Here is a 9,538-nt window from a genome sequence, read left to right on the forward strand (position 1 = left end):
CCTGCTTTCCTCTGAAAGACATTGGCTTGAAATGTCAATTTCTACCCTTTCTCTTTGAGTCTATGTTTGTCTTTGGAGCTGAGATGTATCTCCTGGAGGTAGCATATGACTGGGTTTCATTTCTTGATCCATTCTGCAGCTCTGTGCCTTTCTATTGGTGAGATCAGTCTATTTACATTTAGAGTGATTATGCGGTCTTCTTACAGCCATTTTATCTTTTGCTTTCTGGTTGCTCAGTGTTTCCATTGCTTCCTTCTCCTTGTGTTTATATTTTCTTTATTTTGTTTGGCTTTTGTGGGTTTTCCCTCTGGTACTTCTTGTTTTATATTATATACTTCAGTTCTGAATCTTCGGTGTGTAGTTACCATTATGATTATGAAAAGGATATTTTTTATATATACAGTCATCTATTTTCTTCTGTGCGTGACTTATCTCCTTTCCCCTTTGTGAATTTGGATCTTTGAATCCTCCCTTTTTCAGTCATTGATATCTCAATTTGTCCCTATGTATGCTTAACATTCATTACTATCTTGCTATAGCAATTCTTTTCTTATTATTTAAGCTTATAATGCCCCGTTCTTAGTGAAGATCGCACTCCTCTACTTCTAATTGCCTGATGGTTATTTTATTCCTAATTATGTTATGTTTTTTTTTTTTCATTTTGTTTTAGGTGAGATGACCCATTTCAGTATTTCCTGTATTACAGGCCCTGTAGTGGAGAATTCCTTCAATTTTTCTATGTCTGGAAAGGTCTTATTTTTTCTTTCATATCTAAAGGAGAGCTTAGCTGGATACATTATTCGAGGCTAGTGGTCCTTTTCACTTAAGAGTTTGAATATTTAATTCTACTCCTTACTGGCTAGAAAGGTTTGTGCTGGGTTTTCATTTATGTTACCATTTTCTTCTCCCTGGCTGCCCTGAGAATTCTGTCTTTGTTGTTGATTTTTGATAATTTTAATACATTGTCTCTTGGTGAAAGCCTTTTTCGGTTGACATAATTGGGTGTTCTGTTCAATTCTTGAATTCCAAGCTCCAGCTCATTCCTTAGATTTGGGAAATTCTTGTCCACTATTTGTCTGAAAATGCTTTCTAGTCCCTGCTCCTTTTCCTCACCTTCGATAATGCCCATTATTCTTATGTTTCCTCTCCTGATGGTAACAGCTAGTTCTTCAATTTCTTTCATTACTTTTTCTTTCTTCAGTTTCTCTCTTCTTCCTTCTGATTTATTTCTAGATTTCTGTCTTCCATATCACTGATTTTTTTCTCCATTTGGTCAACTCTATTTCCCAAGCTTGCTATTTCATTTGTAGTCTTTCAGTGTTTGTTTGTTTTTGTTTTTGTTTTTGTTTTCTGCCAGAAATCTATTCTGTTCTTTTTGAGGGGGTCAATCTCCTTGCTCTGCTCATTTAGTTGTTTTTTTCAATTCCTGAAATTATTGATATGACTCATTTCGGAACTTACTGAATTTTTTCAGAAGTACCATCCTGAATTCTCTGTCATTTAAGTTTCATATTTCTATGTCTGTAAGCTTATTTTCTGGAGATTTTTCTCTTTCTTTCTGAGATGCCTTGTCACCTTGGTTGTTTATGGTGTTCAATGGACTATTTCTCCACCTCGGCATTAATGGAAGTTTATTCTGCTACTTTTTTTTTCCCCAGAAAGATTTATTATATAAAGATCTCTTTTCTACTTTCATTGCAAAGAAGGTACTTTTTTTTTTTGGCACCAGTAGGTAGCATCTAAGCCTCTTGGATCCTCACTTTATATAAAATCTTACTAATGCCTTTTTTTCCCTTGTAGATGTTTAATCATGCTCGCTATTTTCAGTCTTAGTCCCTGTCGGTGTTTATATATATAAGCATTTATATATATATAAACATATATATATATATATAATGGTAACATAAAATCTTGCCATTTGGTATTATATTTTTAAAAAAATTCCAAACCAACTGGATTATATCTCTCTTTTTAAAGTTTGCTTAGTTAGGATCTATGGCCATGCTCCCCTAAACAAACCTGATCCTGTCTGATCTCGGAAGCTAAGCAGAGTCAGGCCTGGTTAGTATATGGATGGGAGACCACCTAGAAAGAACAAGTGCTGTAGGCGCATAAAAAAAAAAAAGAGGATTGTAAGCTGACAAGTTCCTTGAAATCTGTGAGATAAACCAAGGGTTGCCTCACCTAAAAAATAAATGAATAAATAAAGTTTGCTTAATTAATGTAATTAAAATTATGCTGGGAGAAGAAGAAGATGACGGACTAGGTAAAAGCAGGGTTCACCTCCTCCCAGGTCTGCATTGAAATTATAACCAAATTATAAAATAATCACTGTGGAGAATCATCTGAAGTTCAGCTGATCATAACAGATACGTCTGACAATATAAAGAAGGAGCCACATCGAAGCCAGTAGGAGGGGCAAAGTTAAGAATCTAGCAGGACTGCACCCGTGGTGAAGGAACACCTGGAGGGACAGCAAGGCTGTGGAGGCTCTCCTGAAGGAGAGAGGGGTCCTGGCTTCATTCAGAGGCTCTCCAGCCCAGGGTCCCAGCCTAGGGAAGAGGTGCTCCTCAAAACTCTAGCTATGAAAATCAAAGGGGATTCTAGCCATCTGGGTGAGACAGAAGGAAACTGAAACCCTAGATGCCCATTTGAAGGGCCCAAGAACAGGCTCTTTTATCTGCAGAAACTCACCCGGGGCACCGGTGTTGGGTCAGAGGCTTGTGCAAGATTCTTACAGGGGAAGACTGTATTTCCAGTCACCAGAACGAAGGCTTGACCTGCAGCCTGCATTGTGTCTTAGTCAGGGCCCCTATGGGGCAATCTACATACTACACCAGCTTACCCATGAAGATCCCTCTCACACAGCTAATTCAGAAGCTGCACTGGCCTGAAGTGATAGACCTGCCCAACTCAACATGCAGATTGCCTGGGGCTTTTGTTGCTAGGTGGCTGCCACGCCCTGCACCATGTCAGGGCCAAATATTCACAGCAGGAAGCCAGAGTTGTGAGAGCACATTTCAGAGACAGTTTCAGGCAGATCACTGTTGCCAACATGAACTTGGGTGGATCTCAGGGATCTCTGGGCCCGTTCCATATAGCAGCTGGTCTTGGGATCCATGACTTTTGTGGGTATGCGTGAACGGTTAAGGAACTTGCATCAAGTCTGAAACTGTATTGATCTAAAATCCATTATCTCCTTGAGACCCACCCAACCCACAAATTGCCTCAGGCTGTCCACTGACAGACAACCACCACTGCCATGCCACTCCCCCAGGTCTCCTATTCCACATAGGCAACAAACTGGCTAGCTCAGTGCAGGCATTGCGGGAAAACCAGTTGCTGGCAGACCTCTTCTGCCTGCAAGACATGAAATATCACATGAGGGGATCGCAGGGGTATGTGGGACCACCCCAGACAGCAGCTGGTCTCACTGTGATCTGTGACTACAGCCAGAACGCCTGGGCACAGAAATTGCAGCAAAACGGAGGCTGTATTGGCCTGACAGTCCTTGTCTCCCTGAGATCCTGCTTCACCCCAGCCACAAAGTTCCTGCAGCCCATTGACAGGCAGTTCCTCCATCCCTCTCATCTCTGGGGTTGTTCATTCTACGCAGGCAAGAGACCTTGGCTAGCACAGTGAGTGCATTTAGGGGAAAACAGTTGTGGGCAGACACACTGCCTGTAAGAGCTGCAATATTTCTTGGGGGAATCTCAGGGGTCTATGGGACCACCCCAGAGAGCAGCACATCTCTCTGTGATCTTTGACTATTGCAGGAACATGCAGACATAGAAATTGCAGAAAACAGGCTATTGGCATGATGGCCCTTGACTTCCTGAGCTCCTGCCCCATCCAATACACAAAGTGCCCACCACATGTTGATAGGCAGCTACTCCTGCTCTGGGGTGATGCATTCTTCACACTCAACAGATCTCAACCAGCAAAGGGAGCAAACTTCAGGGAATACAATGATGGGAAGATCACTGTTGCCAGCATAAAATACAGTATCGCTTGGGAAGTTCTCAGGGGTTTTGTGGGCCCAACATAGACCACAGTAGGTCACACAGTGGTACGTGACTTTGATGGGAGCCTGCAGTCCCAGAGCTGGCAGCAAATCTGGTGCTGTGTAGGCCTAAAGACCCCATGCCTCACTGAGATGATATCCCACCTAACCCACAAATTATCGGTGGCAAGCCTGCTCCAAGGTAATCCAGTCCCATCCTGTACTTCCCCTGGGTCACAAACTCAACAGAAAACAAAAGCACTTAGTTTGTGTGTCCCATGCAAAGCCTGTTCATCTAGAAAAACCATTCAGTGGCAGGCCAAAAATTCACATCTACAAGCTTCAGTAATTCGTAAACAGAACTCAGATGTTTGCAGGTCTGAGGTGGGCAGCAGCTGGCCTTGCTATGATCTGAAACTTTTACAGGGAGCCACAGAGACAGCGCTGGCATGTAAACTGACACTGTAGTGGCAGGGGGTAATTTTCTCAATACATCCAGGTGATTCTTGGGGTCCCTGCACCATCCAATATGCATGCCATTTAGAGACTCTTACAGTTTCAGAGGGTTACGGGCAACTGACAGGCAGTATCAGGCCTTGAGGAACACTGGTCTTTCTGTTGAACTGCCCTAGGTCAGGGATGAGGGATAACTTGACTGCTGCCTACAGCGTTGTCTCATCCACTTACCTATAAACACAGCACAGGCAACAACCATCTGTGGAATGCCTTGTAGCTCCCACCAGGTAGCCCTGAGCTACGGACATTGGCCAACCAGGGAGCTCCTTTCAAGGGTCCACAAAACCAACATACCCAGAGGCTGGCACTCTACCACAACAGAGCAACCTCTGATTAGTCTTATAATTGGAACACACAAAGGGTATTCTCAACAAGTACACAAGCCTGCTAGGGCAAATCCCACTCCATGGGGTCAGCCCCCACATAGCAACTCATACTCTGTGGGTGCAGCCAATTCTCACAGTCAGCTTAAGTGTTAATTCCATCCACTGATGTACTAATACTAATAAAGACTTAGCTACAACAGAAGATCACACACAACCAACACAATGATCGCATCCAGGGCCCATAGCACAGGGGATTAGGGAGAATGTGCCACTGGGCCACACAGGACACCTTCCACATAAGGCAATCTGGCCAAGGCTGAGAGACGAAAGAAATATTCCTAACACATAGAAATAAACACAAAGAGGCTAATAAAATGAGAAAACAAAGAAATATGCCACAAATGAAACAATAGGAAAAAACTCCAGAAAAATAAGACAAATGAAATGGAAGTAAGCAACCTATCAGAAACAGAGTTAAAAATAATGGTTATAAGGATGCTCAACAAACTTCAGGGAAGAATGGATGAGCACAGTGAGAATCTCAACAGAGAGATAGTAAGCATACAAAAGGACATAGAGACAGTGTGTAACTTTAGAGAAACATGGAGCAAAAAGTAAGTAAAGTCTCCTGGAATCTAGATGAACAGAAGCACTACAACTAGGGAGAGAAATATTAATCAACCAGCAATGATATAATGTAAGATGGGACAAAGATAGGAGGCTTCAAGGTCCCAAGTAGCTGACTAGGACACAGAGACTGCAGCAGTGTTAACCTGCAGACACCTGTTAAAGGGGCTGGAGGCGAGGAGTGAGGGCTGGAGGCGAGGATTTCTCCTGGTAAGAAGTGCCTGTGGTATCAATTGTTCCTCTGTTGAGCCCTCCTTGTCACGGTATGTAGACTCAGAGCTGCCATAGCTGAGACGTCATCAAACTGGATAGCAGAGGTCACTCCACTCAGAGGATTTCCTTAAAATCCACTGCCCCCAACTCATAACCACATGAGCCATGTCCAGTCATGTTCATGGCGATTCCAGTGCCCCTTGCTATGCAACACCAAGATTCATGTTGGTGGCACTGGCCTCTGTTTCTGGCTTGGTTTCCTGAGGTAACTATAAGCATAGCATCTGTGGATTACTTGCTGAATCTTAACAGGTAGCCCGAGGGGCACAGGCTAGGGCTAAAGTTGACCTACTGCTGAACCCCTCTCAGGACTGTGCCATTGGACATGTACTACAGAAAGCCACACAAATAAGACCAGGAGACTTAGGAGCTTTGCTCATGACATAGAAATTGACACAGAAAAGCAGCCAAAAAGGGAAGACAAAGAAGCAGAAATCATATATGTGAACAGAATAGAGATTCAGGAATAATGGAGTCAAACAATCTAACAGATGCAGAGTTCACAACTCTGGTTATAAAGATGCTCAATGAACTTAGGGGAAGTGTAAGTAAATTCAGTGAGAACTTAAACAAGGGATAAAAAACATAAAAATGGAAATGGAAATTATAGAAGAAAACCAGTCATAAATGAAGAACACATTATCTGAGATGAAACATATATTAAATGGAATAAACAAAGTGAATAAAGAAGAGGATCAAATGACCAATATAGAGGATGGAGAAGCCAAGGACACTCAATCAGAATGGCAAAAAAAGGAAGCCAAGACTATAATAATAGTTTAAAGAGCCTATGAGACAAAATTAAATGTAAAAGTATATGTGTCATAGGGGTATCTGAAGGAAAACAAGACGTTGAAGAGCTATTTGAAGAAATAATGATGAAAAACTTCCATAACCTGGTGGAGGAAACAGACATACAACCCCAGGAAGCTCATAGAGTCCCAAGAAAGATGCATCAAAAGAGGTCCATACTAAGACATATCATAATTAAAATGCCAAAGGTTAAATACAAAGAGAGAATCTTAAAAGCAGCAAGAGAAAAATAGTTAGTTCCCTACAAAGGAGCACCCATAAGACTGGCAGCTGATTTCTCAAAAGAAAGTATGCAGAACAGAAGGGCTTGGCACAAATATTCGACATGATGAAAATCCAGGATCTACAATCTAGATTACTTTATCCAGCAAAGCTATCATTTAGAGTTGAAGAACAGATAAAGAGCTTCCTAGACAAAAATAAGCTAAGGTAATTTATCAACACCAAGCCACTATCACAGAAAATGTTGAAGGGACTTCTTAAAACAAACAAACAAACAAACAAAAAACATGTATCAAAAGCAGGAATAAAAAGTGGTAATAGCTATATTCTTATCAATAAGTACTTTAAATGGAAAAGAACTAAGTGCTCCAACCAAAGATAGAGTGGTTGAATGGATAAGAAAACAAGCCCCCTACATATGCTGCCTACAAGAGACTCACTTCAGATTAAAAGACACACACAGACTAAAAGAAGAAGATAGAGAAAGATATTGCCTTCATGGACCTGGAGGGTACTGAGCTGAATGAAGTTAGTCAGGTAGAGAAAGGCAAACATCACACGATTTCACATACATGTGGAATCTAAAGAACAAAATAAACAACAACAACAACAAAAGCGAAAATAAACTCATAGATACAGAGAATATTTTGAGGACTACTAGATACAAAGGGGTTGGAGGGACAGTGAAAAAGTGCAAAGAAATTAAGAAGTACATATGGATAGTTAGAAAATAGACATGGAGATATAAAGTGTAGCATAAGGAAAATAGTTAATAATGTAATAAACATGAAAGGGAGAAGAAGGTATTAGATTTGGTGGGGTGACCACTTTGCGAGTTATGTGGATCTCTGATTACTAGGTTGTACAACTGAAACTGGTATATTATTGCATGCCAACTACAATTGAAAAAAAATTATTGAACTGTACGATGTAAATATGTTCAACTAATTGTCTATTTTATTTCAATAATGAAGAGGCAAAATTAGAAAAAAAAAAGATTAATGAAACTGAGAACTGGTTCTTTGAATGGATAAATAAAATTGACAAACACTTAACCAGAATTATCATGGAAAAAAGAGAGAGGACTCAAATAAATAAAATCAAAAATGAAAGAGGAGAAAAAACTATGGGCTCCACAGAAATACAAAGGATTATAAGAAAATATTACAAACAATTATATACATTATATACCAACAAATTGAACAATCTGGAAAAAACATTCTTAGAAACACACAATCTCACAAGACTGAGTCATGAAGAAAGAGAAAATCTGAACTGACTGATGCCAGTAACAAAATTGAATCAGTAATCAAAATCTTCACACACACACACACACACACACACACACACACACACACACAAAAGTTCTAGATCAGATAGTTTCATATACAAATTTTACCAAACATTCAAAGAAGAATTAATGCCTATTCTTCTCTATTTCAAAAAACTCAAGAGGAGGAAGGATCCCTACCTCCTTTTAAGAGGCCACCATTACCTTGATTCCAAAACCAGACAAAGACATTACAAAAATAAGAAAACTATAGACCAATATCTCATAATCTTTGATGCAAAAATCTTCAACAAAATATTAGCAAACGAAATTCAGCAACACATTAAAAATATTACACACTATGATCAAGTTGTATTTATTCCTGGGATGCAAGGTTGGTGCAATATCCACAAATCAATTAATGTGATACACCACATTAACAAATGAAAAGATAAAAACCATATGATCATATCAATAGATGCACAAAAGGTGTTCAACAAAATCCAGCATTTATTTATGATAAAAACTCTCAGCTGAGTGGGAATAGAGGGAACATCCCTCAACACAATAAATGTCATATATGACAAAACTACAGCTAACATCAAAATCAGTGGGGAAAGGCTAAAAGCATTTTCATTAAGCTCAAGAACAAGACAAGGATGCCCACTTTCACCACTCCTCTTCAACATTGTATTGAAAGTCTTAGCCACAGCAATAAGACAAGAAAGAGAAATAAAAGATATCTGAATTGGAAAGGAAGAAGTAAAACTCTTATTATTTGCTGATGACATATTACTATATAGAGAGAACACTAAAGATTACACCAAAAGAAACTGTTAGAACTAATCAACAAATTCAGTAAAGTTTCAGGATACAAAATTAATGTTTAGAAGTCAGTGACATTTCTTTACACCAATGATAAACTTTCTGAAAGAGAAATTCAGAAAACAATCCTATTTCCAATTGCATTGAAACTAATAAATTACCTGGGAATCAAATTAACCAAGGGGGTAAAAGACCTGTTCTCAGAAAATTATAAGTCATTGAAAAAAGAAATTGAAAAAGATACAAGAAATGGAAGCATATACCGTGCTCATGGGTAGGGAGATTCAACATCATTAAAATGGCCATACTACCCAAAGCAATCTATAGATTTAATGCAATCTCTATCAAAATACCAATGGCATTTTTTCAGAGAGATAGAACAACTAATCCTAAAATTTATATGGAACCATAAAAGTCCCTGAATAGCCACAGCGATCTTGAAAAAGAACAAAGTTAGAGGTATCACACTACCTGATATCAAACTATACTAGAAGACTACAGAAATCAAAACAGCATGGTACTGGCATAAAAAATAGATACATCGAGCAATAGAACAGAATAGAAAGCCTGGAAATAAATCCACGCCTATATGCTCATTTAATAAATGACAAAGGAGGCAACAATATACAATAGGGTAAAGGCAGTGTCTTCAATAAATGGTGC

At 39.5% G+C, this 9,538-nt stretch overlaps 1 pseudogene; it reads left to right on the forward strand.

Moving 5' to 3' along the window:
- The first annotated feature begins 1,991 nt into the window (after positions 1–1,991).
- Positions 1,992–2,110, forward strand: LOC120600287 (uncharacterized; annotated as a pseudogene).
- The last annotated feature ends 7,428 nt before the right edge of the window (positions 2,111–9,538 follow it).

This window comes from Pteropus medius, unplaced genomic scaffold, assembly GCF_902729225.1.
Source record: "Pteropus medius unplaced genomic scaffold, Ma_sr-lr_union100, whole genome shotgun sequence".
Lineage (NCBI taxonomy): Eukaryota > Metazoa > Chordata > Mammalia > Chiroptera > Pteropodidae > Pteropus > Pteropus medius.